The sequence below is a fragment of the Phyllobates terribilis genome, unplaced genomic scaffold (assembly GCF_046119375.1).
Source record: "Phyllobates terribilis strain yellow unplaced genomic scaffold, ASM4611937v1 Scaffold_10__3_contigs__length_209671492, whole genome shotgun sequence".
In the NCBI taxonomy this organism is placed as follows: domain Eukaryota; kingdom Metazoa; phylum Chordata; class Amphibia; order Anura; family Dendrobatidae; genus Phyllobates; species Phyllobates terribilis.
The window spans coordinates 44890590-44916571 of record NW_027362770.1 but is presented as its reverse complement, the minus strand read 5'-3'; positions in this window follow the sequence as shown (position 1 = coordinate 44916571).

The following is a 25982-nucleotide window of genomic DNA, read 5'->3' as shown; positions in this document are numbered from 1 at the left end:
TGGTAGTCTCTACCTCTTAGACCAATAGCTGCCCGGCACCAAATCATCATCTCACTTTTTGGGGGCATGGCAATAGGGAACGGGTCACACATTCTCACGCTACCTATCTCACCACCAGATAGTTCCACCTGTTGCCGCTTCATCAGTGCCCGGATCTCTTTTTGGAGCACACGCTGCTGGCCGGAACTGGCGTTCTTGGCAACCTGCTGTAAAATGAGAATCACCTCTGCAAGACAATTTTCAATTACATTGGTTCCCAGGGTGATTCTAGGGTGACTCTCATGACGGTCTATGTCCACTATAATCAGTCCTTGTGCCGCCAGTTCGACTTTACCGATTTTAATGGTCACCTCCTTGAATCCCACCTGCGGCACGGGCTGACCATTGCTGGCGCTGATACTCAGGTCGTCGTCTGGGTAGCGGGTTATGTCCGAATCATTCCAGTACTGCTTGAAGAGCACGTACGGGATGGTGGTGACCTGTGACCCAGTGTCTAGTAGGGCACTCATAGGAATGCCATCCAGTACCACAGGCAAGATTGGACGTCCCCCTATGTATTTATCATGCCAGTTTGATGGGCCTGATGGTCTTATGCCTGGGGGTTGGCCCTCTACCCCAGGTTGTGCCCGTTTAAATGACATTACCTTGCCACATGTCCGGGTTGATTGCAGCGGCGGCAAATAGGTCGTCCGTCCTCGTTGTATCGATCGCTGGGTCTTCCTCTGGCTGGTGGGGTCCTCCTTGGTCGGCGCCACGGGATGTCCTCCGGTCCGGATGCCAGCTCGATCATCCCTGCAGTAGAAACCTGTAAAGACTGCACAGTTCGGGTTAGCGCGGCAACGCTTTTCGTTAGCTCTTGGACCTGATGGTGCAGGTCTGTAGCTGGGTCATTGTTTAAAGCCTGCGCATCAGCTCCCACAGGCCCTGCTGACACGGGCGCCGTCTCCTGGTGATAAGTGATAGCAGGGCGCCTGTGGGTCACAGCGCCACCTGGTGCCGGTTCTCGGAGCACCCGGATGGCTCTGTCCTTCAACTGTGCAAAGTCCAGGTCAGGGTCCTGTAAGGCCATTGCCCGCAACTGGGTTCGGTGGGCATTGCACAGTAGACCCTCAATGAATTGTTCAGTTAACAGCTTATCTTCATTTCCCACGCTGTCAGGGTCTGCCTGCTTAATGGCTCTCAGGGCCTCTTGTAGGTTTAGAGCATAGTCTCTTATACTCTCATGTGCCCGTTGTTTACACCCATAAAATCTTAGTTTTATTTCGGCTGAGGTGCGGGTGTCAAATGTGTCTTTCAGCCGGGTTAGTATGTCTCTGACAGTCCTCTTCCTCCCAGGTGGCCAGGACTTTACCTCCCTTTGGGCTGCCCCGATTGATTGGGCCACCAGGATGCTCACTTTTTGCGCCTCCGTGAGGGGATACACCTGGAAGAGGCTATCCAGCCTTTCTCTGAAGTCATTTAGGGTATGTGACTCCCCTGAGTACTGGGGTAGCCAGGCTGCCCCCGGGATATAGGGCATGGTGAAAGGCATGACCGCAGCAGCGGTGGCTCTGGCGGCGGTTGTGGCGGTGAAGCTCTCCTCCGTATCCGACATCCTCCTCCCCCCTAGTGGACCGTGGCCTACCTTGCGATGATCCTCTTCCGTAGGCCGCGGCTCCGCAGTGGATCGTCAGGGTTGAGGACCTTCCGTCGCGCTCCTGTGACGTCGGCGTCTGCTGGGCTCCTTCCAGGACCTTACACAACGTCCGGACGTGAGGCGGGGCTTCAGTTCTCGCGGGCTTTCGGAGTCCACGCCCCTCTTCTTCCCGCGCGGCGCCCTCAAGATGGCGTTCAATGGCGGGAAAACTCCACGGATGGCGGGAAGAAGTCAGAAGATGGCGTCGGATGGCGGGAATCGGCTCCAGATGGCGGGAAACGACTCCGGACGGCGGGAAACTTCACCACAGGTAAGTATAAAAGTCTCTTTTTTTCAGGCACGCAGTACCCGGTGGTTGCGGGCACGAGATCCTGCCGACTACGCCAAAGTTGACGCGCCCCCTGGTCCAGTCCTGTAGTGCGGCGCGCGTGCGCGCGGGGAATACCCGGAGCCGGATCCGATGGGGGTAGTAGTCTTCGTGTGGCGGTGACCCGGTCCGTGCCCAGGGTGGTCAAACTAAGTGGCAGTTACTGGTATGATGGTATTAGTGTCTGACTACGCCACCCGTTGAATGCGGCTATGAAGCCGCCGCTGCAGGGCAGTCCGCTGAGGCCGGTGGTACGGATGTGCAGCGTGGATGGTATAACCCCCAACGGGAGGGGTATGGCCTCAGGGCAGAGGATGAGGTTGATGTTGGGAGTAATGGTGTGGATGTCCCAGCACTAATGGTGCGACAAGGAAGCACGGAGACGCGAGGGTACAGTTCAGGGTCTTTACTGATGGTACAAGGCAAATTCCCCCCGGGAGTACTGGCTAGTAGTTGGAGCCTGGTTAGTCTGCGAGTAAGCCGGAGTTCCCCTGGCCAGGTGGAGTTGTAGGCCTTCCCGTTAGTCTGTACCCTTCCTGGCTACCCTGCTTTCGGCGGTTACAAGTAGCCCACGTCCCTGGGTATACCGTGTGGTGCTCACCCGTATGGCTGATGACCTGGGGCCTCCTGTTAGCCTCCGCTCTGGGATGGCGGTGCTGGTCCCTTTGTTGTGACTGAGCCTCCGGGCTTTTATGGCCAGAGGACCTGGAATCCCCTGCCGGATGGATTCTGCTGCTGGGTATATCTTAGTCCCCACAGCCTCGGACTCCTGTGTCCGGTTTTAGTACCTTCTCCCAGGGCGAGCTCTGCACAGCTCCAGCCCCTGGCGCTTCTCCTTGGCTCCTACAGAGCTCCTGAGGTCTATCTGTCCCTGTTTCTGCGTGTCCAGACCAGACTCCGTCTCTGTCTGGAACTCCTCTCCCTTAACCCTGCCTCAGCCCCAGTTTATGTAGGGGAAGTTCTTCCCCTCCCAGGACTGGGCAGGAGGTGTGGCATGCTTAGGATTCCTGCCCAGGAGACCTCCCACCTGCTCACAGACGTAATATTGCTATTACTGTGGAAACCAGACCCCTGGGGTGCCACACTTGCCAAAGCTTTCTAGTGATGTTATTGTGCCAGGGTTGTCTATTGATTCGTTGCACTCTGCCATTCACGAGAGTGGCGAGCGAGTCAATGGCTGACCCGAGAGTGGCATTGTAGAAAGCAGTGGCACTGTCTGTGTTGTGGAGTGAGGATATGTATGACAGTGGTAGAATAGAGTCAGAGAGTGTGTGTTGTCTAGATGTGCTAGGTTTCTGCATGGGTGCGCTAGTTGCTGGACATGGGTGTCAGGTGAGGAGGACAGGGATGAGAATGTGAGTAGATGGTGGTCAGATAGGGGGAGAGAGGAGGTTGTGAGGTTAGATATGGAGCAGAGTCGGGTGAAGATAAGGTCCAATGCATGTCTGACTGTGTTGGTGGCTGAGGAGGACCACTGAGTAAGTCCAAAAGATGAGGTAAGCGTACATATATGTACACTTACATGTATATATGTAACAGGCATTGGCGCGCAGGGTGATGGGGTAACCCTCCAAATACGCCGGGCATGGATCGGATCCTCTCTGTTGTCCTTGGTAACATGGTCGGTGGTGGCCATACCCTACACCTTGTGCTTTGGAAGTCACAGTTAAAAGGACACATGGCTGTGGGTGTGAGAGGGTAAAACATTGTTTCTACTGTCCCCTTATGGCGTTGTGTGATGTGGTCGACGTTCCTTATGGTGTTTGGTGCAGGTAGGAGACAGGGTTTGGGGAGAGAGGTCAGAGAGAGAGATATTGAAGCTAGGAGACTTTGGTAACGGTAAAACAGATGGTAAGCTTTTACTCTTTCCCAGTGCAACAGAAGTTCACAGCCAAAGAGGAGTAAAGTACAGACAAGCATGTGCTGATGGTAAAACAGTTCCACATTACAGACAACATCTGGCAGCGGAGGCAGAGTAATGGGTAAAAAATGTGGAGCGATTCCAGTATGTAACTATCATATGACATGAAGTGCAATAGAGTAACATTATTCCCATAATCTTCTGAGTAACCACCAAATGGCCGAATGTAGATCCTGAGTTCTGGGACCACTTGCTGCAGCAATAGACATGTGGACACTGTAGAACCAGGTGATCACTCACCCCAACTGGCATACGTTGGTGCTCCCTCATGCCTTTCCCTCAAGTTAGCCACTAGTGATGAGCGAGCACTAAAATGCTCGAGTACTCGTTGCTTGGGTTGAGCAAATTGTAATGCTCGGGTGCCAAACCAGAGCAACAAGCCCAATGTAAGTCAATGGGAATCTCGAGCATTTTTCCAGCAGCTCCGCCCAAAGGTCTGAAGGGTGCCTAAAAATTGCCCAAATCGATGGGAACAGCACTGAAATGACATAGGAACAGCAGGGGGAAGACCCCTGGAAGCATCTCTGACTCCCAGGTCAATGCTGTGAACAATGTTGTCAGAGTATTATGCCACTTTTACAGACTGACAATAAAACATACAAAAACAAAGCCAAAATGGATTTTCCTGGAAAAAACGTTATGGAACAGTCTTTCCAGACTAATGACTTGTCTTTAAGGCAAAAAAAAAAAAAAAAAACACTCAAAAAAAAAATGCTCCTCCACACCTTGGGCTATGTTCACACGTGGCTTTTTGATGCATTTTTTCACTTTTGCATTGCTTTCAACAGTGAAAAATACATTCACCAGTAAATGTAATTTTAACATTTTACTACCTTATCTGCCCATGTGGTGTGTGAGACATGATCAGATACATCCTGTTTCATTTATGAAGGAGTGACTCTGAAAGTCACAAAGCCTATTTTTACAGGGCCATCAGGCGGCCCTTACTATCGTTAAAGGGCCAGCAGTCGGCCCTCACTATTGTGAGAGGACCATCAGCTGGATATGCTTTGTTGTTCCCATTATTAGAACGTGGGTCTACTATACTGTTATTGCGTATTAAGTGACTGCAAGGGCTGCTAAAAATTTGGAAGCACCCCAATACCCTTTTGAAGAGATATAGAGGAGGACCTCAGTAAAAAAAATGTTCCCATTATAAACGAGTGGGACTCCTATACTGTTATTGCGCATGCAGTGACTGCAGGGGCTGCAAAAAATTGGATGCTCTCCAAAATCCCTTTTAAGAGACGTAGAGGTGGGCCTCATTAAAAAAATAGTTCCCATTATTAAGGAGTGGGTCTTCTATACTGATAATGCCCATGCACTAAATGCATGGGCTGATAAACATTTACCACTGGGGGGTATACATGAACATACTGTATAGCATACAGAATGTTAGAGGTAGGCCTCTAAAAAAAATTCATACTGGCATCATAAACACCCTTAAAAAAATTATGTGAGTGTTGCATCACGGTCACCCTGGTGATAAGGTGGTGGAGGATGAGTAGAAGGAGGAGGGCAACAGAAAATAGAAGCAGGAAATCAGGAAGCATATACCCATGTCTGGGTGTGAAGAGGTGCATGGGAATAGACTCCCACAAAAAGCCACTGGATTTGACTTTGATGTTCCGTAGCTATCATCCGGTGGTATTGAGAAGTCTGGCCCAATCCAGCCCTTGTTCATTTTTTATAAGAGTCAGCCTATCAGCATTTTCAGTTAACAGGCGGATGGGCCTATCAGTTATAATGCACCTGGTGGCATTGAGTCAGCCTGTCAGCATTTTCAGTTGACAGGCAGAAGCGCCTATCGGTTATAATTCCACTGGCGGCACTAAAAACCTGCTCTGACAAAACGTTAGCGGCTGGGCAGGCCAGGACCTCCAAGGCATAGAGAGCCAGTTCATGCCATGTGTCCAGCTTGGATACCCAATAATTATAAGGCACAGAGAAATCACGGAGGATGTTGGTACGGTTGGCAAGGTACTCCCTCACCATCTTCCGAAACTTTTCCCTCCTTGGGAGAGTACCCCGCGCCTCAGGGTCTGTGTGATCAGAGGGTTTGAGAAAACTGTCCCAGAACTTTGACAGTGTTCCTCTGACTCTCCTGGATTGCATTTGTGTCTCCCTCACCTGTACTCCTTGGTTGTCTAACGAACTGTGAGCTTTGCCACCATCGCTTTCAGATGGGAATTTTTTCAATAACTCTCCTCCTCCTCCTTGTCCTCAGCCCATCCACGCTGAACAGACGGTATGACAGTTATGCAGGTAGTACCGTTTATAGCGCAGAAAACTAGTTCCTGTTCTTCCTCCTCCTCTTCCTCATTGTCACCTAATCCACATTGGGAGGAGATGAGGCTGGGCTGTGTGGAATCACCCTGTATGGTTTCTTGCTCCATCTCATCGTGCTCCGCATGCAAAGCTTATTCTTTAATTGTGAGCAGAGAGCGTTTCAGAAGACAGAGAAGCGGGATGGTGATGCTAATTATGGCGTCATCGCTGCTCACTATCTTGGTGGAGTCCTCAAAGTTTTGGAGGATGGTACATATGTCTGACATCCACGTCCACTCCTGAGGTTTTATTTGTGGAATCTGAACTGAATACCGACAGCCATGTTGAAGCTAGTAGTCAACAACTGCCCTCTTCTGCTCACAAATCCTTTCCAACTTCTACAAAGTACAGTTCCAGTGCGTGAGGACATCGCAGATCAGTCGGTGAGCTGGAAGCTGCAAACGCTGCTGAAGAACGGAAAGAGCGGCGGAAGCTGTAGCTGACTCTCTAAAATGGGCACACACGTGGTGTACTTTGACAAGCAGATCCATTAGATCCGGGTAGGTTTTGAGAAACTGCTGAAGCACGAGGTTAAGCACATGGACCAGGCATGGTATGTGTGTGAGCTCGCCTCACCTCAGAGCCACCACCAGGATCCGGCCATTGTCACACATGACCATGCCTGGCTGTAGGGTCGGTGATGTCAGCCACAGATGTCCCTGCTCTTTCAGAGCTGTCCACAACTCTTCAGCATTGTGCGGTTTCTCACCTAAGCATAATAGCTTCAGCACAGCCTTTTGCCGCTTGGCCGAGGCAGTACTGCAGTGCCTCCACCTTGCAACTGATGTGGTCATTTCGGAAATGGAGGCTGAAGAGGAGGAGGAGGTGCAGGAGCTGTAGAATGTGGGGAGAACCTATGATTGACCCAGGGCCCACAATCCTCGGTGTTGGGATGACGTGTTCCATTCCACGGTCCGACTGGGTCCCGGATTCCACTATATTAATCCAGTGTGCCATCAGCGAGATGTACCGTCCCTGCCCACAAGCACTTGTCCACGTGTCCGTGCTTAGGTGTACTTTCCCAGTAACTGCATTGTTGAGGGCATGGCTAATGTTGTGGGACACATGCTTGTGTAATGCGGGGATGGCACACCTGGAGAAATAGTGGTGGCTGGGGACAGGGTACCGATGGACGACTGCCGCCATCAGGTTGTGGAAAGCTTCCATCTCCATGAGCCTACAAGGCAACATTTCAAGCACAAGCATTTGCGAAATGTGTGAATTTAGTAGCGTGGCCTGTGGGACATTGGCTGCGTATTTGCGCTTGCGTTCCAATGACTGGGGCAGGGACAACTGAAAGCTGTGCTGGGACAAAGACGTGGACGTGCTTGCTGATGGTGCTAATTGAGAGTGTTCAACGACACATGTAGGGCATGAGGCATCTCGGCATGCGCCATGGACATGGGATTGGCATGCACACACAACAGCGGAAGAAGCAGTGGTGTCACCTGCATACAATGTTTCTGGACCCTGAAGTTTGGCCCACTTAGTCGGGTGCTTTGCTGCCATGTGCCTGATCATGTTGGTGGTGGTCAGGCTGCTCGTTTTGCTACCCCTGCTGATGCTGGCCTGGCAGGTGGTGCAAATGACCTTTTTGGGGTTATCTGCAAAGTCTTTAAAAAACTACCAGACTCGGGAAGACCTAACAGTTGTACTGGCAACTTCCGTCATGTTGGTGTTACGAGGATTGCTTTCCTGCCTTGAGTCTGGAGCCACCACACTGCTTCTTCCTGCCTGTTGTGGTGCTATGCCTCCTCCCCCCTGTGTGCTGCTGTCCTCGCTCTGTATGTCCTCCTGCCAGGTTGGGTCAGTTACTATATCGTCCACTACCTCATCTTCCACTTCTGCACCCTGGTCCTCCTCCTGACTTTCAGGCAATTGTGTCTCATCATCATCATCATCCACCTCTTGCAACAGTAATTGCACTTTCCCACTATTGCCTTCATGTGACCGTGGCTGCTCCAATATTTGGGCATCACTACTCGCGTTCTCCTCTTGACTCGCTTGAAGGTGGCCGGGCAAGAGGTCCGAATCTACAAATGGAAAGTGTCCAAGTGTGAGATCAGTTGTCTCCGGGCACTCGACATGGTGGGAGGAAGGAGGATCAGGATGAGGAATATGCGGTCCATACTCATGGCTACTGAGACTTGACCGTGTGGAAGACAGGGTGGTAGTGGTGGTGGTGGTGGCAAAGTGACTGGAAGCATTATCTGCTATCCAACCAACAATCTTTTGACACTGCTCTTGGCTCAATAGTGATGTATTGCGGTCCCCTAGTAATTGGGAAAGGAAGGTCAAGCGACAAGATGTGGGTGTTTGTTGTGGCACAGTTTCAGCTTGCCCACGGCCACGTCCTCGGCCTCTGCATTCACCATCACCATCACGTACACTTTCCCGTCCCTTGCCATGCACCTTGCCCATTTTAAATGGAGGACAATATTTTCCACGTTCACGAGAAATGGTTGATTTTGGAACGCAGTTATATGTGATACATCTGACAGAGAACTAAGGTTTTGAATAGCAGGCCTGTAATTTACTAATATTATTCTACACAGAGACCTAGTGTGCATAGCTTGACCAACACACTGCAATGAAATGGAAGGCAGAAATGGCTGATTTTGGAACACTGTTATAGGTAATATGTCTGACAGAGAACCACGGTTTTAATTAGCAGGCCTGTAATTTAGTAATATTATTCCACACAGACACCTAGTGTGAATAGCTTGACCGACACACTGCAATGAAATGAAAATGGAAGAATTGGCTGATTTTTGAACACTCTTATAAGTGATGTGTCTGACAGAGAACCATGATTTTAAATAGCAGGCCTGTAATTTACTAATACTATTCTTCACAGACACCTAGTGTGATTACCTTGACTGACACACTGCAACAGAATGGAAATGGAAGAAATGTCTAATATTGGAACAGTCTTATAGGTGATATGTCTGACAGAGAACTACAGTTTTAAATAGCAGGCCCGTAATTTACTAATATTATTCTACACAGAGACCTAGTATGAATAGCTTGACCGACACTGCAACAAAATGAAAATGGAAGAAATGGATGATTTTGGAACACTGTTATAGGTGATATTTCTAACAGAGAACCACGGTTTTAAATAGCGGACCTGTAATTTACTAATATTATTCTACACAGACACCTAGTGTGAATAGCTTGACTGACACACTGCAACAGAATGGAAAAGGAGGCCAATATTTTCCAGGTTCAGTTCAAATTTCTGGATTTTTATTGCTGGAATATGGAACAAATCTGGCTGTATTCTGCAGTGCTAACAAGCAAATGGAGCAGAAAAATGGTGTAATCTGGATTGCTTTTTAAAGGAAATAACCAGGATTAAGATAAAAAAAGATTGCCCTGGCCCTTGATATCTGGGGCTATGTCTACAAATATCTGTAATTATTACAGCAGCAGCAGACAGGACATTCAATGGACCCTCTGGTGCTATAAGCACTGCAATATGCCACATACACTGCCTGCCTGCCTAACACTGATTATATGCAGCTGGATTAGTCCTCAGAAGGACTGTTAGTTCAGATGGATATATACAGTTGTGCTCAAAAGTTTTCATACCCCGGAAGAATTTTTGCTTTCTTGACCTTGTTTCAGGGAATATGAATGATAACAAAAAACCTTTTTCTCCACTCATGGTTATTGGTTGGGTGAAGCCATTTATTGTCAAACTACTGTGTTTTCTCTTTTTAAATCTTAATGACAACCAAAAACATCCAAATGACCCTGATCAAAACTTCACATACCCTGGTGATGTTGGCCTGATAACATGCACAGAATTTGACACAAATGAATGGCTACTAAAGGTAACATCCTCACCTATGACCTGTTTGCTTGTAATCAGTGTGTGTGCATAAAAGCTGAGTGAGTTTCTGGGACCCAGACAGACTCTTGCATCTTTCATCCAGCCGCTGACGTTTCTGGATTGTGAGTCATGGGGAAAGCAAAAGAATTGTCAATGGATCTACGGGAAATGTAGTTGAACTGTATAACACAGGAAAGGGATCCAAAAAATATCCAAGGAATTGATAATGCCAGTCAGCAGTGTTCAAACTGTGATTAACAAATGGAAAATCAGGGGCTCTGTAAAAACCAAACCACGGTCAGGTGGACCAACAAAAATTTCGGCCACAGCTGCAAAGAAAATTGTTTGGGATGCAGAGGAAAACCCACAAATAACATCAGCTGAAATTCAGGACTTTCTGAAGACTACCGGTGTGGCTGTTTCAAGATGCACAATAAGGAGGCACTTGAAAAAAAATGGGCTGCATGGTCGAGTCGACAGAAGAAAGCCATTACAGCGCAAAGGCCACAAAGTATCTCGCCTACAATACGCCAAACAGCACAGAGACAAGCCTCAAAACTTCTGGAACAAGGTAATTTGGAGTGATGAGACCAAAATTGAACTTTTTGGCCACAACCATAAACGTTACATTTGAAGAGAGGTCAACAAGGTCTATGATGAAAGGAACACCATTCCTACAGTAAAGCACGGAGGTGGATCGCTGATGTTTTGGGGATGTGTGAGCTACAAAGGCACGGGAAACTTGGTAAAAGTTGAAGGAAAGATGAATGCAGCACATTATCAGCAAATACTGAAGGCAAATTTGCACACATCAGCCCGGAATCTGCACATGGGACGTACTTGGACATTCCAACATGACAACGATCCAAAACAGAAGACCGAGTCGACCTGTTATTGGCTACAGCAGAACAAAGTGAAGGTTCTGAAGAGGCCATCTCAGTCTCCTGACCTCAATATCATTGAGCTACTCTGGGGAAATTTCAAGCGCGCAGTTCATGCTAGACAGCCCAGGAATTTACAGGAACTGGAGGCTCTTTGCCAAGAAGAATTGGCAGCTTTACCATCTGAGAGAATAAAGAACTTCATCTACAACTACCACAAAAGACTTCAAGCTGTCATTGATGTTAGACGGGGTAATACACGGTGTTAAGAACTGGGGTATGTGAACTTTTGATCTGGGTAATTTGGATGTTTTTGATTGTCATTAAGATTTAAAAAGAGAAAACACAGTAGTTTGACAATAAATGGCTTCACCCAACCAATAACCATGAGTGTGTGACGCCTCGCTCCCGCTCGCTGGCCCTACCCTGAGAGATGGGGGTACTCAGAACCGGGTCTCGTATGTAGAGTGGATGCAGTCATGGCCTAGGCCCGGCCCGTGCCCAGGGTCGTCACAGTTGAAATAAGGGCCCGGAGGGACGGTGGTAATCGAGTGGATGTAATGACTACGCCACCTGTGGTGTTCTGATGATCCTCCACCAGCGCTGCGGCAGTCCTCTGAGGCGGGATGTCGTGGCAGCAGAAGATGGTACTACTCCCCACAGGCAGAGCAGGGCCTCAGGGCAGAGAAGACCGATCAGGGGGGTCGTAGTGGGTGGTGCGGTGTGGTGTGGCGCTGAACTAAGGGACCGGAGGCAATGGATGCAGTCTTCCAAGCTTTACTCTGACTAGGCCAGAATAGTGAGGACAGGTGGCGTAGGCCGCTCCGTCTGCATCCCCCTGGGATCCTTTTGCCTGTAGAGCTTGTCTCCTCTGCTCCCCTCCAGGCCTTCTTAGGTAGGGAGCTTGACCGGGTAGAGACAGCCGTTAACTCTAGCCCACTCCGCGCCTCAAGGCCGGAGAACGAGGACCGTGTATCTCCAATCAGCTGCAGGTTCCACCGGAAAGCCACATTCAGTGATGAAGACCACAATCAAAGGACCTTGAACCTAAGATGGCCGTTGATTAAATATGATTGAATGAGTGTAACCTAAAGTGCGTCCTCCACCCTCACCCACTACATGGTTCCCCCTATCTTTTGGTTCCCCCCATCTCCTCTATCCCGGCTGGGGCAGCACTATGGTGCCTTAAAGCCCCCCTCAGGATAGGAGTGGTGTAGTGTTGAATGGATTGCTGAGTCCTGAGAGTTGCTCCACCCTTACCGAGGAGAGGAGATACCACACCTCGGTCTGAGGTGCAGTACCCCTGTGGCGACTGTTCCCTCAGGGGCGCCACCTTCCCCCTTGGTGAAACACAGCACGTCCGTGGGCTGAAAAGAGAGCAAAGCATTGGTACAGACTTTTTACATTTTTGCATAACAGTAAAACCATCTTCCCTTTATGGGAGGCTCAATTCTTGAACGTTGCAATAATATATATACAATATAAATATAGAAAAACATTAAGTGACATTATGCATGTATAAAAACATTATGCACACATGGGAGACATTCAAGCGACATTATGCAAGTAGACAGTTCTGTAGAAAATATTGTAGAAAAGAGCCAGTTCAGCAGCATGAGGGACCTGTCCCAAACCCTCAACGTAGGCCCTGGGGTGGCTGCAGGGCATGGAGATCCTGAGTTGGACCTCCAGGAGAGCCACTCCAGACAGATTTTGCTTCTGAGGTCTGAGGTAGTAGTAGAGCGGTTTTACATAAAACCAATAGGGAGCACCTAAAGAGATGCAGAACTATTTACAAAGTGAGTCTGTCTACTGCTTAGAATCCGCAGGGACAAATGTATGTTTAAACCGGGAGGAAAAACAACATAACAACTTAAAACAGTAACTTAATCAACAGGGAAGTACAACCTCTGGGGCTGCTCAGAAAAGGTATCCCCACTTAGGAAAAGGCTCATTCTTGCCAACTGAGCCTGACCGATCCTCTGTGGGCAGGGGAGTGGGGGCATCCCCTTTGAACACCCTGTGGACGTCCAGGGCGTACCACCCAAGCTCCCCGTGGTGGCGGGTGTAGGACACCAAGTCGCCCAGGTAGAGGTTCTGGTCAGGGTGGCCTTGCTCCAGTTGCGGCTCGACGACCCGCCGATTCACGAATATGTCTCGGTGGAACTGGGGGCTGCGAATGAAGTCCCATACGGCCTCCTGGTGGAATCTGACTATCAGGCCTTCCTCCCGGGGGCTTGGACGGGCGGCCTCTGCCTGGCGGGCCCATGACTTTGCGGCCTTGGTCCGCACCTCCAGGCGCTCACAGCGGACCTCCGTTTGGCGTCGCTTTTTATCAAATTGGAGGAGCTGCTTTCTGCACATCTTCTCCCTCCTCCGCGCTGCAGCCTGGGTCTCCTGGGGGAAGCCCATCAGGTCCCCCCCCTGGTTGTCCCAGGCCATCTCCTCCGCCGCCGGGCAGGCGACTGGGGGCGCGGGTAGCGGCGTCAGCAGGGGTTGCTGCTGGTCCTCGACCAGTACGGACCAGTCCGGGTTGGAGCTGGGAGTCTCCTCAGTAAGGGTAGGAGGTTGGCCGGGAGTCGGGAGACACAGCAGGCCTCCGGTGGTGGCGGTAACTTGGGCCTCCAGCTCTGGAGCTAGAAGCTGCTCCCACTGGATGGTGCACGGGGACATTGGTGCCAGCATGATACTCAGGAGAGGTACAGTACGCCTTGCGCCTGGGACGGGGATTTCTTGCTTACCCGCTCCTGGACTGCACGAGGCCTCCTGGGTTTCCTCTGTCTGGGCTATGGTTCCGCTGGACAGGCTTGCAGAGCTCTGGCAGCGGGCCCGAATCTTGCGGAGCACCTCCTCTCGCCACTCTCCAGAGACCAATCGTTGAGCCTCCGCGATCCTCCTAGTGAGGTCCTGCGCTTCCTCGCGGAGGAAATCGGCTTCCTCCGGGGTCAAGTGGATTCCTCCCATGCCACGGAAGGTAGCAGCTTGTGGGCCAGCGCTGGAGGTTTCGGGAGAACTCTCCTCAGCGGCGAGTCTGGGATTGTTGCGGCCACACCTCGTTGTTGCCTTCATCTCCTCCTCTTTTCGGGGCGGCTCCAGTGCGGCTGGCTGACGGGCACTCCCAGGGACATCCCATCCGCTTTGACGGACATTACCTTGTGGAGTGTCTCCACTGCAGGGGGCGGTCTGCACTTTTGGCACCATGAGGGAGCCAGGCCCACGAAGGGAGGTGCTGGGTTGCTGTCCTTTCTGCACATAATGGCGTCTGTTCTTCTTGGGCGGACGCCACATGGAATCTGACACGACAGTCTTTCTGTAAAGGCACACAGTACCCGGTAGCAATGGGGACAACTTCTTCCGTTGCTGCGGGTACGAAATCCTGCCGACTATGCCAGGTCTGTGACGCCTCGCTCCCGCTCGCTGGTCCTACCCTGAGAGATGGTGGTACTCGGAATCGGGCCTCGTGTGTAGAGTGGATGCAGTCATGGCCTAGGCCCGGCCCGGCCCGTGCCCAGGGTCGTCACGTTAAAAATAAGGGCCAGGAGGGACGGTGGTAATCGAGTGGATGTAATGACTACGCCACCTGTGGTGTTCTGATGATCCTCCACCAGCGCTGTGGCAGCTCTCTGAGGTGAGATATCGTGGCAGCAAAAGATGGTACTACTCCCCACAGGCGGAGCAGGGCCTCAGGGCAGAGAAGACGGATCAGGGGGGTCATAGTGGGTGGTGCGGTGTGGTGTCGCGCTGAAATAAGGGACCGGAGGCAATGGATGCAGTCTTCCAAGCTTTACTCACGTGTTAGGTGACAGCTGCAAGGCTTCTCCTTGCACCTCACGGCGCGCTGCGGCCGCCAGGAAGGGGTTCAGCACACTCCGGGTAGTTCAGGTGCATCAATCAGGACCCCCTGCACCAGAGTGTTCCTAGACTTTCCCACTAGGTCCTCTCCTGTCCGTATGTGGTGCATGTTACAAGGCTGAGTCTCCCTCTAGCTATACACAGAACAAGGGTACGGGTGGCGACTCCTCTCCGTCCGTTACCCCGTGGGATCCTCTAAGCCTCCGGGCTTTTCTGACTAGGACATGGAGTAGCAAAGCCAGATATCGGGGGCCGGTACCCCTTTTGCAGCAGGAGTCCCTCTAACTAGGCCAGAATAGTGAGGACAGGTGGCGTAGGCCGCTCCGTCTGCATCCCCCTGTGTGCCCTCCCCATGGGTCCCCCTGTCTCAGGCTTCCTGGATAGAACTCCGTGATTTGAAATCCCTGGTATGTACTAGCAATTAATACTTACTTGTACTCACTGGCATTTATTACAGGGATTGTTCATTGAAGGGAGTTGATGAGTAATTCCCTCTTATTTACTCTTTATATACTATAGAGGTGATCTACTTAACTACTATATATATATATATTTATTGACTTTGATTGTTAACCACTGTTGCAATGACAACAACAGTTTTGTGTACTCTTTTTAAGCCTGAGTCATATGATTGTAATAGTTGGTATATGTGGGGTCCTTTGGGGTAGTGACAGTGTTTGTGAGAAGCTTTTTCATGCTACCACTGTTCTCAAGTTCACCTTTCCCCCTCCTCTGTGCCTTATATTTATAAGGATTAATTTTTTTAATAATAAACTTTAAATGAATTTCTAAAGATAAATCTTTTGTAGTCCCTCTTTCGTTGTTTTCTTTTGTCTTCTTATTAAAATTTAACGATGGGATTTAATTAGTCCTTTAATGATAGTGCTCCGTGGATATTTATATCATTGATGAATATTATTTACGATAAACCCCATTTGGGGCATATGCACTATTGCGTCCTATGAATTGTTATGGTTATAGTATTTATACTGTGTTTGGCACAGCTTTTGTATTCCTAGGCATCATGGACTATAAAGCCAGGGAAAAGTCCTGGCTTGTCACTGATCGATCAGGCATTTGGGGGCAATGTGACAGATGTTTCTGCAGTCGCGGATCGGGGCTGGGAGGAGAAAGCAACTACAATTCAAAAATTACTGGTGAAGCGAACTAAAATATGGTGGAATAGAGCCTTTTTAGGCAAATATATTGCCCGACTAATGATGCCACGAGGATTACGTGTTCGGGTCACACCCACATTTCTGGTAGAGGATGAAGTTTTCATTAAGAAGGGGGAGGAGACATGTACTGGTTGCTCGTTAGCACTAATGCAACTCCTGGTGGACCTTAATTCCCATACTATCCAGGAATTGGATGTTCAAATTGATATGGCACAAGTGGACTTTAAAGAGAAGTGTCCATCTGAAAAACTTCCAAATTTTGAATCACAAATTGATAAAATATTGGACTCCACGGTTAAGAAAATTCAGGATACACAACTCTCTAAGTTTAATCATGATATGAAAGACTACCATTTGAAAAGGGTCTATTTTTAGCGTAAACCAACTATGGTAGTCCCTGATTCGATACGTAAGCTATCTAATGCCTCGGCTACATCAGTAAGTGACTATTCGGAATCTTCTACCTCATCGATGGTGAAAAGGTCTGGTGCATCTAATAAACGTACACGTGAGGCTCAGTTTCACCCATATAAAAGACGGGACTATCGATCACCGGACCACAAAAAGTACGATTATAAGGTAATAAACCTGAGTGATCATTGTCTGACAGAATCGGATATGTCCCTTCTTAGTAAGGGACTATCCTTTGCGCCAATGGCCCACTTTGATGCCTTTACGGCGATCAAAGACTTGCATATGTTTGCGAGGGCCCTAATATTTAAGAGACACTTTTTTGATGGTGGTCTTCATTCTTTATTTCCCACAGAGGAGGAACAGACTGCGGTGAGAGCATTAGAGGAGTTGTCTATTGAACACAACACTGCAGCCGGAGGTAAGATCCCAGATTCTATACGTCCACGTTCAAGGAAGTTTCCCCCTCTGACATCATCTGCCAACGTGGATCTTTTTGTTAAAATTGTCGAGGATGAGTTGTTGAAGGTCCCCCGGTATGTCTCACGTGACAATTTGTCAAGGGAGGAACGAGACAGGTTAATGAGATTACAGGAACTACCAGATATTGAAATAAAACCAGCTGATAAAGGGGGAAATGTGGTTATCTGGCCTAAGTCTATGTATGAGAAAGAGGTCTTTCGGCAATTGAATAATAAGACTTGCTATAAGAAGCTAACCTACAATCCCCTCAGCTCATTTCTGGCTGAACTTAAAACCATCATAAATCGGGCAGTAGCCAACTATACAATTACTCAGGAACTGGCTTCCGCACTTCTGATAGTTGAACCAACCATCCCGACATTTTACATTTTACCTAAGATCCACAAGGACGCTAAGAATCCCCCGGGACGTCCTATTGTTTCGGGGGTGGGAAACTTCCTTGAACATGTGAACAAGTGGATTGACTCACATCTGCAACCTCTGGTTGAGTGTCTGCCCTCCTTCCTCAAGTATACTGGGGACCTTTTGAGGAAGGTGGATGGTCTTTATGTCGAGGAGGATGCCATTCTGGTGACTGCAGATGTTGAGTCACTAAACACAAATATAAGGCACTCTGATGGTCTCTCCGCAGTCAAATTCTTTCTTGATACTTCATCATTACCTATACCTCTGAGAGGCCTGATTCTTGAGCTGCTGGAGTTCACCTTGAACCATAATTTTGTTCATTTTTAAGGGGTCCTTTTTTCTGCAGCTCCAAGGGACAGCCATGGGCGCGGCCTTTGCACCCGCTTATGCCAATCTGTTCCTGGGGCTGTGGGAAAGGGACCTCTGCCTGTCAGATCGTGGGGACGGGATGTGCCGTGTCCTCTTTTGGACACGCTACATCGATGACGTCCTTATGATCTGGCAATGTTCACCCACTTCCCTTAAAAATTTTATGAATGAATTAAATTGTAACAACTATAATATCCACTTAACATATCAATTTGATCCCTATCGAGTGGAGTTTTTGGATGTCTCCCTGAGGAGGGATACATCTAATTGCCTACAAACCTCTGTGTTCCGTAAACCAACGTCAACAAACATTCTTTTGCATGCTAAATCTTCTTATCACCGGCACATGATCCAGGCGGTACCTGTGGGGCAGTTCCTCCGTATTCGGAGGATCTGCTCCACGGACACGGAATTTGAGAGACAGGCTGTGGAATTAAAGGAGAGATTCTATGCGAGAGGATATAGCCGGCGAATGATTAAGCGGGCATATAGAAGGGCAAAGTCCTCCTCAAGACATGATTTAGTCTATGGGAGCCAAGCTAATAGAAACAAGAAGGAACAAGTACGTTTTGTTACCAACTTTAACTGCCAATTTCCTCGTTTGAGGAATATTCTGGCCCGTTCTTGGCACATCCTTAAAGCTGACTCAATTATATCACGCTTTATCTCGGACAGACCGTCTATTTCTATTAGACGGTCGAGGAATCTTCGAGATCATTTGGTACATTCACACTATGAGAATGCGGCAGGGACTACCACTATTTTGGATGGACAACCCAGGAGGAGTGGGTGTGTACCGTGTGGTCGATGTGTGGCATGCCCTAACGTGGAACGGAGTGATACATTTTCTAAAGCAGATGGATCCAAGATATATAGAATTAATAAATTCATCACGTGCACTACCAAATATGTGATCTATTTTGCGACATGCCCATGTGGTTTTATCTATGTGGGCATGACTACCCGCCAATTTAAGGTAAGGGTCCGGGAACACGTGTTGGGCATCTTGGCTGCAGTCGACCACACGGACACATCCACCTTGAAGACAATTCCACGCCATTTTAAAACCTACCACAATTGTGATGCCTCCCTATTTAAGATAAGAGGTTTAGACTGCATCATACCAGGTATATGGGGTGGAAAACTGGGTCTTAGATTGGCCCAGATGGAGTCTAGATGGATCTGGACTCTGAATACTTTATATATAGTATTGAGCGAGCACTAAAATGCTCGGGTGCTCGAAGCTCGAGCCGAGCTCGCCGTGATACTCGGGTGCTCGACCCGAGCAACAAGCCCAATGTTAGTCTATGGGAGACTCAAGCATTTTTGCGGTGGCACCCCCGGCAGTCTTTTAAAAGCCTAACAAGTGCCCAAAATGATAGTGACAGTGCTCAAATGACATGGGGACAGCATGGGGATCGCCCCAGGAAGCATTTCTGACCCCCAGGTCACTGCTGTCAACAACGTGGTCAGAGGTATTAAGCGACTTTTACAGGCTCACAATAAAACGTTCAAAAACGAAAGTGAAACTTTTTTCCTGTGAAATATGTAAAGGAACATCCTTTCCAGGGTAAAGACTTGTGTATAAGTTAAAATAAATGACCAAAAACAAAAATACTCCTCCACACCTTCGGCTATGTTCACAAGTAGCATTTTTTATGCGTTTTTGCACTTTTGTATTGCTTTCAACTATGACAAATGCATTCACCGTGAAATGTCATTTTAACATTTTACAACCTTATCTGGCCATGTGCTGTGTGACACATGCATAAAGTGCTGAAAAGACAAGGGAACAGCATGGGGAAGACCCCTGGAAGCATCTCTGACTCCCAGGTCACTGTCTAAAAGTGTGCCCATCATAAGTGATCCTTACCGCATCAGAAGATGCAGACTTGCAACTATCCCCATGCAAGTTCTAGTCCCAGGGCAGTGTTCAATTGTACCTCCCCCATTCCTTGCAATACAAGCTCAAGTATGCAGCCTGCCACCCACCCACCCCCAGGCTGCAATACCATACTGCTTGCTTGCTTGCTCTTTAAATTGGGCCTTTTAGGCATGTGGAGGCGGAATCTGGCCACCACGTCATGGCTGTGTCGGCGGCCTGGTATCCATACTCAGTCCCCAGCCGCCCGATGGCCGGGTGTCCCTGCTTGCTCCCCAGCCTCCAGGGGGTGGCCGGGTGTCCATACTCGGTCCCCAGCCACCCCTATTTGTCCCGGTAACCTTTCCCACACTTTTCTTAGCCTGGCCTGCTTTAGGGCAGCATTGGCCGAGCCCACCGGACTATCAGACTCCTCCGGTGGGCCCTGGCTTCTCCATCAGGGGAGTTGAGAGTGCCAAGGTGAGGAGCATGATGAGAATGATAGAAGTTAGCATCTGCTTTGTTTTGTTGCAATGCAAGCGCATGTATGTAGTAGCGGCTAGGCCTGAGGTGGTCAGCGTTTTGGCGCATATCCTACCTCCTCCGAGGATTGCTGGATGTTTTCCTGCTACTATCCAAGTTCTATGACTCCCGTTAAAACAAAGCTTAAGGTGATAAATGATGGATGAGGTAGTGGCAAAGGAGAAAGAGCAGGAGGAACAGGGACCATTCACATCAATATCAGGCCAGTCAACCAGATATGTCTTGTAGGATATGTTTCTGTAACAAAAGGAGCGGTTTGGCTACACAGTTATAGGGCATACAGTGAGTGTACTTGCAATGCCCCTTACAAGAGCCATGCAGTACAGCATATTACAAACATAAGTCCCATTATTGGTGAGTGGGTGTCCCATAGTATTTGCTTATGCTTTCCCAGCAAAAGCTGCCAAAAATTAGGACGGAGCAACTTGCAATGCCCCTTACAAGAGCCATGCAGTACAGCATATTACAAACATAAGTCCCATTATTGGGGAGTGGGTGTCCCATAGTATTTGCTTATTCCTTGCAAGCAAAAGTTGCCAAAAATAAGGACGGAGGAACTTGCAATGCTGGCACCCTGGTGGTATAGTGGTGGTGGAGGCTGAGGATAAGGAGAAGAATATTAAACAGCCGAAACGAGGAAGCGTATACCCATGTGTGGGTGTGAAGCGGTGCATGTGAATACACCTCCCGAAATAACACAGTGGATTTGAATTTATGTTACTCTGCTGTCATTTGGTGGTGATGAGAAGTCTGGCCCAATCCAGCCCTTGTTCATTTTGATAAGGGTCAGCTTGTCAGCATTGTCAGTTGACAGGCGAGTGCGCTTATCAGCTATAATTCCCCCAGCGGCACTAAAAACACGCTCCGATAACACGCTAGCGGCAGGGCAGGCCAGGACCTCCAAGGTGTACAGAGCGAATTCATTCCAAGAGTTCAGCTTGGATACCCAATAATTAAAAGGCACAGAGGAATCACGGAGGACGCTGGTACAATCGGCAAGGTACTCCCTCACCATCTTTTGAAACTTTCCACTCCTTGTGAGAGTACCCCGCGCCTCAGGGCCTGTAAGCTGGGCGGGTGTCAGAAAACTGTCCCAGAACGTTGACAGTGTTCCCCTGCCTCTGCTGGATTGGAGTTGCATCTCTCTCGCCTGTACGCCTTGGTTGGGCAACGAACTGTGACCTCTGCCGCTAGCGTGTTCAGATGGGAATTTTTTTAAGAGTTCTGCAGCAAGGGCCTTCTGGTATTGCCCCATTTTTGTAGACCTCCCCACCTCAGGAATAAGAGAGTGAAAATTCTCCTTGTAGCGGGGGTCTACAAGTGTCACCAACCAGTAATGACTGTCGCCCAACATTTTGACAACGCGAGGGTCACGGTTAAGGCAGCGTAACATAAAGTCAGCCATGCGTGCCAGACTGGTAACGGGCAAGATTTCCGTGTCTTCACCAAGATGACGACTGACCATGCTCTCCTCCTCCTCTTCCTCCTCCCCCCTGTCCTCAGGCCACCCACGCTGAACCGACGGTATGACACTTGTACAGGTACTACCGTCTACAACGCATGATATCAGCTCCTGTTCTTCCTCCTCCTCCTCCTCTCCCTCATTGTCCCCCAATGCACATTGGGATGAGTTGAGGCTGGGCTGTGTGTAATCGCCCGCTACGACTTCTTGATCCATCTCATAAAACTCTGGCTGCAATGCCTCCTCTTTAATTCTCTGCAGAGAGCGTTGCAAAAGACAGACAAGTGGGATGCAGACACTAATGATGGCGTCATCGCCACTCACCATCTTGGTGGCCTCCTCAAAGTTTTTCAGGATGGTACATATGTCAGACATCCAGGTCCACTCCTGAGGTCTTATGTGTGGAGTCTGACCTGAATATCGACTGCCTTGTTGCAGCTGGTACTCCACAACTGCTCTCTTCTGCTCACAAATCCTTTGCAACATGTGGAGGGTAGAGTTCCAACGTGTGGGGACATCACACACCAGTCGGTGTGCCGGAAGCTGCAAACGCTGCTGCAACATAGCAAGGGCGGTGGAAGCTATAGCCGACTTGCGAAAATGAGCTGACAGGTAGCGTACTTTCACGAGCAGATCTGGCAACTCGGGGTATGATTTAAGAAACCGCTGAACCACGAGGTTAAGCACATGAGCCATGCATGGTACGTGTGTGATCTCACCTCGCCTCAGATCCGCCACCAAGTTACGGCCATTGTCACACACGACCATGCCGGGATGTAGGTTCAGGGGTCTCAGCCACAGATCTGCCTGCTCTTTCACAGCTGTCCACAACTCACAAGCAGTGTGAGGTTTATCACCTAAGCTTATGAGTTTCAGCACAGCCTGTTGCCGCTTGGCGGAGGTAGTACTGCAATGCTTCCAGCTTGTAACTGATGTGGTGATATCTGAGATGGAGGCTGAACATGAGGAGGAGGAGGAGGAGGAGGAGGAGGATGCGCAGGAGCTGTTCACTGTGGGGGCAACTCTGACTGACATAGGGCCCGCAATCCTCGGTGTGGGGAGGATGTGTTCCGTCCCAAGGTCCGACTGGGTCCCGGCTTCCACTATGTTTACCCAGTGTGCCGTCAGAGAGATGTACCGTCCCTGGCCATAAGCACTTGTCCACGTGTCCGTTGTCAGGTGGACTCTCCCAGTAACTGCGTTGTTGAGGGCACGGCAGATGCTTTGGGACATGTGCTTGTGTAGTGCGGGGATGGCACAATGGTCAAAATAGTGTCGGCTGGGGACCGAGTACCGAGGGACGGCCACCGCCATAAGATTGCGGAAGGATTCCGTCTCCACCAGCCTAAAAGGCAGCATTTCCAATGCAAGCAGTCATGAAATGTGCTAATTTAGGACTGTGGCCTGTGGGGCGTTAGCTGCGAATTTCCGCTTTCGTTCAAAGGTCTGGGATATGGACAATTGAACGCTGTGGTGGGACGTGGACGTTGACGTTGATGCTGTTTCTTGAGAAACTGCCATAACAAGTGAAGACTGAGAGGAGGGGGCATCTTTACATGCAGTATGGACAGGGGATTGCCTTGCACACACAACAGGGGGTTCTATTGCATGCACAACAGTGGAAGAAGCAGTGGTGATACCCGCTGACACTGGTCGTGGACCCTGGGTTTCGCCCGACAAAGTCGGATGCTTTGCTGCCATGTGCCTGATCATGCTGGTGGTGGTCAGACTGGTAGTTTTGTCACCCCTGCTGATACTGGCATGGTAGGTGGAACATATGGCCTTTTTGGGGTTATCAGCAGAGTCTTTAACAAAATTCCAGACTCTGGAAGACCTACCGCTTGTACTGGCAACGTCCCTCGTGTTGGTGTTACGGGGAACGGTTGCCTGCCTTCTGTCTGCGGCCACCACACTGCTTCTTCCTGCCTGTTGGGGTACTCTGCCTCCCTCCCCCTGTGTGCTGCTGGCCTCACTCTGCATGTCCTCCTTCCACGTTGGGTCAGTTACTAGATCATCCACCACCTCCTCCTCTTCCACTTGCGCACCACGATCCTCCTCCTCACTTCCTGGCAATTGTGTCTCGTCATAGTCCACCTCTTGTGACAGATTGCCAACGTCGACTTCCTGTGGCCGTGGCTGTTCAAATATTTGGGCATCGCAACATGGGATCTCCTCTTCCACCACTTCAAGCGTATCAGGCAAGGGGCCCAAATATGGAAATGGACCAGTGAACAGTTCTTCAGAGTGTTCAAGTGTGGGATCACTTGCTGTCTGACAACACTCGGCATGGTGGGAGGAAGGAGCATCAGGGTGAGGAGGAGTATGCGGTCGAGACTCACGGCTACTAAGAGTTGACCGTGTGGAAGACAGACCGGAGGTGGTGGTGCCCAGGTAACTGGAAGTATTATCTGCTATCCAATTAATAACCTGTTCACACTGATCAGTTCTCAATACTGGTGTTGTTCTGTGCTTCCCTAGTAATTTGGTCAAGAAGTGGGAGCGAGAAGATGTGGCTGTTGGTTGTGGCACATTTTCACCTTAGCCACGGCCCAGTCCTCTGCACGAACCATCACCAGAACGTCCACTTCCACGTCCCATGCCACGTGCCTTGCCCATTGTAAATGAAGTAAAATAGCTTACACTTGCACTATCAATGGAAAAAGGGTAATAAAGAGTAGATTAGAACCGTGGAAGAGGAAAACCACAGTTATTCTTTACGGAAAAAACTACCAAAAGCTGAATAATAGAGATTTTTTACCGTGGGATGGCAAAACCACAGTTATTGTTTACTGGGGTATACCACACATTTTTAAATAGAGATATTTGCGGCTGAACAGTGAGCGACACACTCAAACTGCTTTTTTTTTTTTAGATACCAAAGGCCCAAAACTGGATAGTACAGCGATTTGACCCGTGGAACTACGAAACCACACTAGGATGTCGGGCCTACACAAGACTATTTTCAACACATATATTTTTGAGTCACAACAGTCAGGAGACACTACTGTTTTTCTTTACGGAAAAAACTACCAAAAGCTGAATAATAGAGATTTTTTACCGTGGGATGGTAAAACCACAGTTATTGTTTACTGGGGTATACCACACTTTTTTAAATAGAGATATTTGCGGCTGAACAGTGAGCGACACACTCAAACTGCTTTTTTTTTTAGATACCAAAGGCCCAAAACTGGATAGTACAGCGATTTGACCCGTGGAACTGTGAAACCACACTGGAATGTCGGGCCTACACAAGACTATTTTCAACAGATATATTTTTGTGTCACAACAGTCAGGAGACACTACTGTTTTTCTTTACGGAAAAAACTACCAAAAGCTGAATAATAGAGATTTTTTACCGTGGGATGGCAAAACCACAGTTATTGTTTACTGAGGTATACCACATTTTTTAAGTAGAGTTGTTTGCGGCTGAACAGTGAGCGACACACTCAAACTGCTTTTTTTTTAGATACCAAAGGCTCAAAACTGGATAGTACAGCGATTTGACCCGTGGAACTGCAAACCACACTGGGATGTCGGGCCTACACAAGACTATTTTCAACAGATATATTTTTGTGTCACAACAGTCAGGAGACACTACTGTTTTTCTTTACGGAAAAAACTACCAAAAGCTGAATAATAGAGATTTTTTACCATGGGATGACAAAAGCACAGTTATTGTTTACTGGGGTATACTACACATTTTTAAATATAGATATTTGCGGCTGAACAGTGAGCGACACACTCAAACTGCTTTTTTTTTAGATAAAAAAGGCCCAAAACTGGATAGTACAGCGATTTGACCCGTGGAACTGTGAAACCACACTGGGATGTCGGGCCTACACAAGACTATTTTCCACAGATATATTTTTGTGTCACAACAGTCAGGAGACACTACTGTTTTTCTTTAAGGAAAAAAACTACCAAAAGCTGAATAATAGAGATTTTTTAACGTGGGATGGCAAAACCACTGTTACTGTTTACTGGGGTATACCACACTTTTTTAAATAGAGATATTTGCGGCTGAACAGTGAGCGACACACTCAAACTGCTTTTTTTTAGATACCAAAGGCTCAAAACTGGATAGTACAGCGATTTGACCCGTGGAACTGTGAAACCACACTGGGATGTCGGGCCTACACAAGACTATTTTCAACAGATATATTTTTGTGACACAACAGTCAGGAGACACTACTGTTTTTCTTTACGGAAAAAACTACCAAAAGCTGAATAATAGAGATTTTTTACCGTGGGATGGCAAAACCACAGTTATTGTTTACTAGGGTATACCACACTTTTTTAAATAGAGATATTTGCGGCTGAACAGTGAGCGACACACTCAAACTGCTTTTTTTTTTTTAGATACCAAAGGCCCAAAACTGGATAGTACAGCGATTTGACCCGTGGAACTGCGAAACCACACTGGGATGTTGGGCCTACACAAGACTAT